At 40.7% G+C, this 9,358-nt stretch overlaps 1 long non-coding RNA gene across 1 annotated transcript; it reads right to left on the reverse strand.

The window, feature by feature from the left end:
* Positions 1–1,943: 1,943 nt before the first annotated feature.
* On the reverse strand, positions 1,944–9,133 carry LOC110741036. The gene is made up of 3 exons (XR_002516561.2): positions 4,014–9,133; positions 2,164–2,210; positions 1,944–2,055 (listed from the first exon to the last, which is right to left on the reverse strand). It is a non-coding gene; the product is annotated as an uncharacterized LOC110741036 (long non-coding RNA).
* Positions 9,134–9,358: the final 225 nt, after the last annotated feature.

Below are 9,358 nucleotides of genomic sequence, written 5' to 3' on the forward strand. Positions count from 1 at the left end.
GCTAGAGCAGCTGAGATACAGGGCACAAAGTCCCTAGACTGGACATAGCAGAGGGACCCAGGGACCAGCCCACAAAACCATTTTTTCCCCCCTAGGCCACAGGTCTGTGATGGGAAGGACTGCCACAAAGGTCTCTGACATGCCCTGGAGACATTTTTCCCATTGTTTTGATGATTAACATTTGGGTCTCATTACTTATGCAAATTTCTGCAGCTGGCTTCAATTTCTCCTCAGAAAATGTGATTTTCTTTTTTATTGCATTGTCATGCTGCAAATTTTCTAAACTTTTATGCTCTGTTTCCCTTTTAAAACTGAATGCCTTTAATAGCACCCAAGTCACCTTTCGAATGCTTTGCTGCCTAGAAATTTCTTCCACCAGATACCTTAAATCATCTCTCTCAAGTTCAAAGTTCCACAAATCTCTAGGGCAGGGGCAAAATGCTGTCAGTCCCTTTGCTAAAACACAACAAAGAGCTCCAGTTTTCAACAAGTTCCTCATCTCCATCTGAGACCACCTCAGCCTGAACTTTATTGTCCACATCATTATCAGCATTTTGGTCAAAGCCATTCAACAAAGTCTCTAGGAAGTTCAAAACTTTTCCACATTTTCCCGCCTTCTTCTGAGCTCTCCAAACTGTTTCAGCCTCTGCCTGTTACCCAGTTCCAATCTCACTTCCACATTTTGGGGTACTTTTTCAGTAGCACTCCGCTCCTGGTACCAATTTACTGTATTAGTCCATTTTCACACTGCTGATAAAGACGCCCAAGACTGGACAATTTACAAAAGAGAGGGGTTTAATGGCCTTACAGTTCCACATGATTAGGGAGGCCTCACAATCAAGGCAGAAGGCAAGGAGGAGCAAGTCACATCTTACATGGATGGCAGCAGGCAAAGAGAGAGCTTGTGAAGGGAAACCAGTTTTTAAAACTATCAGATCTCATGAGTCTATTTACTATCACGAGAATAGCATAGGAAAGACCTGCCCCCATGATTCAATTATCTCCCTCTGGGTTTCTCCCACAACATGTGGTAATTATGGGAGTTACAAGATGAGATTTGGGTGGGGACACAGAGCCAAACCATATCAAAGTTGAAGCTGACTTTCATATAATCTTGCCTGAGGCTCCACATGATGTGCCTATATGCGTCTTGTGTACACGTGCATATGCATGTTGAGAGAGGGAGGAGAGGGGAGGGGAAAGAAGGGGAGGGGAAAGAAGGGGAGGAGAGAGGAGGGGAGACATAATGGTCAATACTGAGTGTCAACTTGATTGGATTATAGGAATCAAAGTATTGTTCTTGGGTGTGTCTGTGAGGGTGTTGCCAAAGGAGATTAACATTTGAGTCAGTGGACTGGGAGAGGCAGACCCACCCTCAATCTGAGTGGGCATCATCTAATCAGCTGCCAGTGTGGCCACAATAAAGCATGCAGGAGAAGATGGAAGAGCTGAGTTTTCTGGGCTTCATCTTTCTCCCAGGCTGAATGCTTCCAGCCCTATAACTTCAGACTCCAAGTTCTTCAGCTTTTGGATTCTTGGACTTATACCGGTGGTTTGCCAGGGGCTCTCAGGCCTTTGGCCACAAACTGAAATTTGCACCATTAGCTTCCCTACTTTTGAGACTTGAACTGGCTTCCTTGCTCCTCAGCTTGCAGACAGCCTATTGTGGGACTTCACTTTGTGATCCTGTGAGTCAATACTCCTTAATAAACTCCTTTTAATATATACATCTATCTTATTAGTTCTGTCCCTCTAGAGAACCCTGACTAACACAGAAAGGCAGAGGAGAGGAGAGGAGAAGAGAGGGGAGGGGAGGGGAGGGGAAGCAAGAGGAGGGGAGAGGAAAGATGAGAAGAGAAAGAGGAAAGAGGAGGGAAAACAGGAAATGGGGTAAAGGATCCCCTCATATTCCTCAGAACTTCCCTTAACCTCATTGCTCCTCAGACCACTCACCTGCATAGAATCCTGTTTCATCAGCATCAGAAGGTGAAGACTGAAATCATACAGGCTCAATTTCTTTATGTATTCAGTGATAGCAGCTCACAGATGAGAAACCTAAACAGAAGTGAAATATTAATTCTCCCACGAGTACTGGTGTCTCTTGGCACAAATTTAGCATGAATACAATCACCAGATGCACCCCCACTGCTGAGGATCCGAGACCTTTGGTCCAGGTTTGGTTGCTGGGTCCTAGGAAGACATGGCTGAATCTGTAAATAGAAAATCACAAATCAAGAGATTATTATCCAAAATTTGGGTGACCAGGTGGGTTCATTTTGTATACCTGGAATTCTCACAGGATAATTTCATTAAAAAGAATAGCAACTATGGTGTTACTGTTGACTGCTGTCAATTATTTTTTTATTATAAAAACAGATCAAGACCTGATTATTCATCTGGAGTAATCAATACATAAATAAATAAAACTTTGAATGATACCGCTTCATTCACACCACAAGGCCCAAAGTCTGCAGCCTGGCACTCAAAGCTACCAAGATAAATCTCTAACCTACCTTCCCAGTTTCATCTCTCAATACTTGTACATAATGTTTCTTCCACTTCAAAGTACTTAGTATTTTTTCATGATCAATCCCCTATGATTTCCTACTGCCTTGTGGTTCACACCATACCTTTCAGCTAGAGACCTACTTCTTTTCCATTTGTCCATGACCAAGTTATACCCCTGCCTCAAGGCCCATCTCAAATGTGACCTCCTTTCTGAAGATATCTCCTTTCAGTCCCCAACAGAGCAATATCTCACTCCTCCTTTAAACCCCATATGTAGACAGTAACTCATCAAACTTGATAGTATAAATAATAAAAACTTACAGCAAACTCATCTAGCAAATATTGAATCCCAATTATTTGCCAGATACAATATTAAATACTTAATATTTATGGATTCACTTAATTAATGATTTTCATGTATGTTGTGCATTCCCTAATGCCTGATGGCAGCCTTTAGTCTAAATATTTCTCTGCTATAATCCTTAACATTATGCCTAGATACAGTAAATTATCAATAAATGCTTACTGAGTATAAATGAATTAATGTACAATATGTGAATATATAAATGAATGAAGCAAACAGATCCCAGTTCAGAGGCACAATTTCCAAGACCATTGGGCTGAGCTTCCGGATTTCAATGCATATTATTTGAGTTCTTTTCCATTCTCAATAAGATTCCAGAGTCTCATACAGCAAATCACAACAAGCCTGCAGCTATGATGTGTGGATGGTGAGCCTTTTGCATAGGATTATGAAGAGGACTCCTACATTTAATTCTCTAAATTACACTCACCCCTTCAACAAACCAGAAAATAGTATGGCAAGCTTTTATCCTTTCTTTCCTGGCCCACTCTCCCTAGCTCTAGCACCCAGAACTTTTACATTTTTCTGTCCCACAGTAAGTGATGAACTAATTCAAACATACACAGGTGTACAAGAAAATAAATCCTCTTCCAAGGGTGCTATAAGTCTTTGAGGTCAATGCTTAATGCAAAGGAATAGAGTGATTTCAAACATCAATGAGGAAAAAAGAAAGTATAACCAGAATTATTGCATGGCTAGTCCCTGTCCAACTTTCTACACATATTATCTCATGTAATTTTTACAGTAATTTTGTTAAATAATTATAGTGATAATAATGTAGCACTTACTATATGCCATATACACTTCTAAGAATTTTTCATATAATATCTCGCTTAAGACTCCCATCAACATTATGAATAAAGTACCTTTTCCCCTTCTTAAGAGATGAGAAAACAGCCATAGAAAATTTAAGTAACTTGTCCAAGATCCCAAAGTAAGGAATAGAGCCAGAATGCAAACCCAACTTAGAAGTACATTCTACATCTTCTCAGGGTAGTAGTTTCCCAAACATATCTGTACGGCAGAAGTTGGTTCTCAGAAAGTGTACCAGGCACAAAGTCATGTACCTAGTACATATAAAGACTGGAATTCAAATCTTAATATTTTCATTTCGATGTAAATGCTTTTTAGTAAAACTTACTTCAGCTCAGGTGTTCATTTAGGGCAGCAAAGGTGTCCTGTATAGGGCTTCTCAACTCAAAAGGCCATTCCTGAGAATAAAAGTAATCATTTTGTGCACTACTAAAACTTCCCCAGGCAGGGTTTTGCCTAACGCATCCCCGCCTCTAATCTCCTCTATCCGTGGTGCTGAATTTAAAGACCAGACTAGCTGGCCTAGAGAAAGAACTGACAAAATAATCTGAATCTCGATGGTAAAGGATTTTAAACACTTCTCTGAGCCTGGCCATTGAGAACCAGTGAAATCTTTTCCAAGCCCTCTGCTTTAAGCCCTAAATCTCTTTTCTGTATTCCAAGATCATTAAGTTGAAAAGGGTAAAATAAGTGAGGCTTATGATTAACAAGGATTGTTCAAACCAATATCTTTTCAATTTCATAATTCCAAAGATTCCGTTATCTGAAAATAAATCAATGAAAGGAGAACAAGAGAATGTCTATCTCATAAACATCAACACAGATCTGACAAAAGTTCAAACAAAAAAGGAATCAGAGACTAGGGACCCTGAAGCAGGTTCGAAGCTACAGCACTGGGCCAATGGAGGGTGCTGAGGCTAGTGCTGAGAACAAAGGCTTGAGACAGAGAATGTCTTTATATCTGGTGCTGAATTGATTTTCAAGCCATAAAAATGTTAGTTAAGGTAACACTGACATGAACTAGGGCAAGGTAGGGGGAAAAGAAGTTGGAAAATAGCAACTGCAATTTCAGCCTTATGAGAAATGGAATTAAAGTTAAGAGAAGGGAGGCAATCTATTGTTGTCCAGAAACTGGCAAACAGAACAGCCACTGCATCATTATAGTGGCAACGACCTGCTGTGTTCATTTGTCTCTGAGCTGTCTGACCTAGGAGCTGGATGATTTATCTACTTTCCACAGCTTCAGCTGGGCCAGGCCAAGAGGATAACTTGGAGAAAAGGGTGGAGGTGTGGGGGTGGTGACACTCAAGCACCAAGCCAATGAACCCCATATGTCTTGTATTAGAGGGCATGCTCATAAATCAGCCAATATCACACATTTATTTCACACCTACTGTAAACAAATCTCTGTGCTAGAAAGCCTCTGGTCATACAAAGATTGAAAAGGGCAGAGCCATTGGCCTTGAAGAGCTTACAATCTAGTGGAAAATATTAAGCATGAGGAAAACTAATTAACAGCATATGCTAGATGATTGCTAGAGACAGCAAGGACTATCAGAATACAGAGGACTGTTGACTTTCTTTGTCAGGTAAGGCTTCTGAGAGCAGGCAACACCTTAACTGAGCTTAAATAATAGGATATGCAGTCAGAAAAAAATAGGAGTAAATGTTGCAGGATGATAATTCAATTAACAAAGCCTCAGAGGCAGGAGTGGGTCAATTATGTTTTGGTGAGAGCAATATTGCCTATCCTTCCCAAATTCCTAGATACAAGGTAGATAGTCTCCAAGCTCTCCACATTCAGGGAGAGGGTTGAGGCAGCAAGGAATGCTCAAGGGTCTGTACATCACTTTTTCAAAAAGTTGAATAGCTTCCAATAAAAAAAAAATAGATTTCTAGATTTCTGGCCACAGTGGAACATGTTTCTAAGGTAAAGATACACATCCAGATCAAGCATTCTTTTGCCCTCTGAGGCTCTGAAAAAGTTGTCTACCTGTACATTTAACCAGGATAGCATTTCTCCCTCAAGTGAGCCTGCCCATCCTGATAAATAAGAAAATGTGGTAAAAAGGATCAACTCTGGCAAGAAAAATAGAGCATTTGTAAGGATTTTTCGAAGTTAGACAAATAACATGTTGTTTACCTGTCCTGGATTCAGTGACCTCATTGCAGAACCTGCCATTCCAACTACACATCACATCCTTATCACAAGTTAGACTACCTCATAGAGCACCCACTACAACACAACAATTTACAAAGTCAGAAAACAGATGAGAGAGAGGAAAGAAGGCTGAGGAATGCTCAAAGTACAAGGAAGACAACACCTTATTTCTGATTCCAAACATATTTCTAAAACATATCTAATTTTTAATTCTAGCTCATAGAAGGACTGCAGGGAAGAAAGTCAAGATGAAAATTAAGATGACACATCTCAGAGTCAGTGGTTTTAAAATAACAGTTTTGTTTATATTACAATAAAAAGGCCTTGGATGTAGGGAGGAGAAGGCAGGAGGAAACAAGTACTTTGGTGTTGCAGACATGTCTGCTACAGAGGGCCCATCCTGAGGAAAGACCAAAGAGTAGTATGTCTTCAGGCAGATAGAACTAAAATAAACAAAAGCAAATAAAAAGATCTCTAGCAATCTGATATTATTCAACTAATAGAAATTCTAGAGGAAAAAAATACAAACTTCACTCAGAAAGGAGCACATCTGGACATAGACTAAGACCTGCCTGATATGCACCACTGAGAACAGGTTCTGGAATCTGCTCAGTGGTCCCCTAATTCCAATGGCTGAAGTAGTCACATGTGTGGAGCATTCAGCTAAGTCATCACACCTGAGGACTTCAACTAAGATTCCCTGATCCCTTGACTTCAGCTGGCTGAAGCACAGATAAGCCGGCAGCTGGGATAACTGCAAATCCCACTGTTGCTCCCAAGAAATGTCTCAGTATGCTATTTAAGCATGAAGGCTCTGAAGTCACACTTCCTGAGTTCAAACCCCACCTTCGCCAGTATTACTTGCTTTTTGTCCTTAGGCAAATTGCCTCCAATTTCTCAACTATAATACAGAGATATTAATAACATCAACCTCATGAGACTCTTGTGATTTTTATGTAAAACAAGACATAGTTTATCTCAGACCTAATAAATATGGAAAAAATATTTGGTTTTATTTCACATAGTTATAGGTGGTAACAATAACTCAATTATTCAACAAATATTTAAGAATTAATTGGGAATCCACTTGCTCCAGGAATGGGAATACAGAGAAACCAAACGAAGATCTCAGATTTATTAGAGTCTGGTGTAGAATATAGATAAGTAAATAATAACAAACTAATACATGCAGTGTGGCAATGAAACATTTCAGAGGCACGATGATGCATCTGAGACTGAAGTATGAGAGGAGAGACTGGGTGAGGGCAGAAGGCAGGGACCAAAAGAGAAGGGTCAATGCCCCTACTCAAAGGACCCATGTAAGGTCTTTGGGAGCACATTCATATATTAACTTCTTTTGTCCTCGCAACAGCCTTGAGGTGGTTGGACCCATCTGCTTCATAACTATCCCTGTTTTATAGAGATCAAAACTAGGTCCCAGAGAGATATGTGAAAAAGACTGTCACAACGCTGAACTTGTCCTAATCAAACTATATTAGTGCAAGGGTGAAAATCTTAGTGAAGGAACAACAAAGCTATATATTTGTATTTGGTACTGAATATAGTTTAGCTTTATGGATGCCATGAAGAGGAAAAAAAATAAATTCCCAGTGTAACCTTAAAACATAAAGAAACAGCTAAGCCATATCCCTAAAGAGACAGTTTGGAGGCAAAGAAAAAATGTATAATTAGAAAAACACAATAAGGATAGTTAAATATGGGCCTACATTGAGTTATGCCAGCAGATAAAAATGAAATCTCGATATGATAAATGCATTGAAGGGGTTGTGGATGTGTGGGTGAATTTAGTGAAATCTGTGTATTCTTCAAAGAAGGAGAAAGGTGAATAGTGAGTCAAAACTACTCCCTTAGTCCTCAAACGTTTTCGGTGGTGATTTAAGCAGCCTCCACACCCCACACATTCTCCTTAAGGATAGCAGGCCTGAGATGAGCTCTTTGAAATAAATCTGCACTGAAGGAAGACTTCCAAAAAGTCACCAAGTTAGATCAACAACTCACATGGGGACAGGATAGGTGTTTTTACTGTACTGATACACTCTAGTGATGGGACACTGGGTAAGTTAACTAAATCTGTGTATTTTCAGCTTCACCTCACTTTCCTCCTTATAAAGTGGGGCCTTATTTAATGCAAGACTTAAGAGGGCTGCTTCTGACTTGGAGGCTGCAGAATCCTTCAGATACCATCAAGCTCTGTGACCACTCTGAACTTTGCACTGTGCAAATGTACCATAACAGATCAACACTTCCAGGTCCATGCACTCCCCAGAGCAGACAAAGACAGCTGGCAGCACCCAGCACCACCCTCTCCTTCTTTCTGAAATGAGCAAGCTAAAGTCAGAAGAACCAAGTGATGCCAAGTAAATATATTTAAGCCTGCCACTGGACAGTTCCAAATAAGGTTTCCAGGTGATTCGTTGGGTGACGGTAGGCATCTGACTCACCCAGCTTGCCCTTGCACACATCCACGGATGTGATAGACAACTTGTCTCAGATCACACTATTTCATGGCAATCTAAGGTATTCTTTAAAGGCATTGGAAACAAAACAATTACTCTGCTGAGAAATGATGTGAAGCATTAACAATTATATTATCTTCTCCAAGACAAGAGACTGGAAAGATGAAAACCAGTAAAGAGAAGATATGCCAGGAAGAGACATGCTGTTTTCCAAGCCTGTTAGGGTAAACACCAGAACCAGCAGACTCCCCCTGGACTTACTGTCAGTGGGTTGCACATGACTGTATAGACATGGAGTGCTCCGTTACGGGAAATGTCACTAAGTCAAAGGATCTCAGACAGGACATCAAGTTTTGAGCTAATTCCGAGCAAAGCTAGTGGCCACATCCGGCTAGACTCCAAAAGAGAGCATCTGGGAACATGATCTTGCTCCATGGAGCCTCGAGATAGTGAGCTGAGGACAGTTTGCCAATCACAGTTGAAAAGTTACCATGGAGAACCCTGTGCCTTGTGATATCTTCCAGCCACATCCCCAAAGCTTCTCTCTACTCCCACACAGACTCTGGCACTGTTCAAGGTACTCTGCGCTATTGCATTATTTGATTTTCATTATAAGATAATGCTTATAAGATTGTACAAATGTTCTGTGTCCCTTCCTAAATTTTAAGCGTTCAAGGGCAGCCGGAAGCCATTCTCCAATTTCTCTCCTCCAAATCCTTGCCCCAGGCCTAGCTTCAGCCCTAGCCTCAGTCCAGGGCACTAGGCCCAAGGCCCAAGCCTAAATCAGACCGAAAACCTCACCGATACTTAACAGCCCAGTACTAACAAACATAAACAAGTCCACACTACTTTCACTGTTAATCCAACACAGGCATGCTTTTAAGGAAAGGTTAAAAAAAGTAAAAGGAACTCGGCAAACTTAACCCCGCCTGTTTACCAAAAACATCACCTCTAGCATTACTAGTATTAGTAATGCTGGTGGTGTGATGCTGGTGGTGTGACCCAGAGGACAGGTTCATGTTCACGTCAACCTCA

This window comes from Papio anubis, chromosome 14 (assembly GCF_008728515.1).
Source record: "Papio anubis isolate 15944 chromosome 14, Panubis1.0, whole genome shotgun sequence".
Lineage (NCBI taxonomy): Eukaryota > Metazoa > Chordata > Mammalia > Primates > Cercopithecidae > Papio > Papio anubis.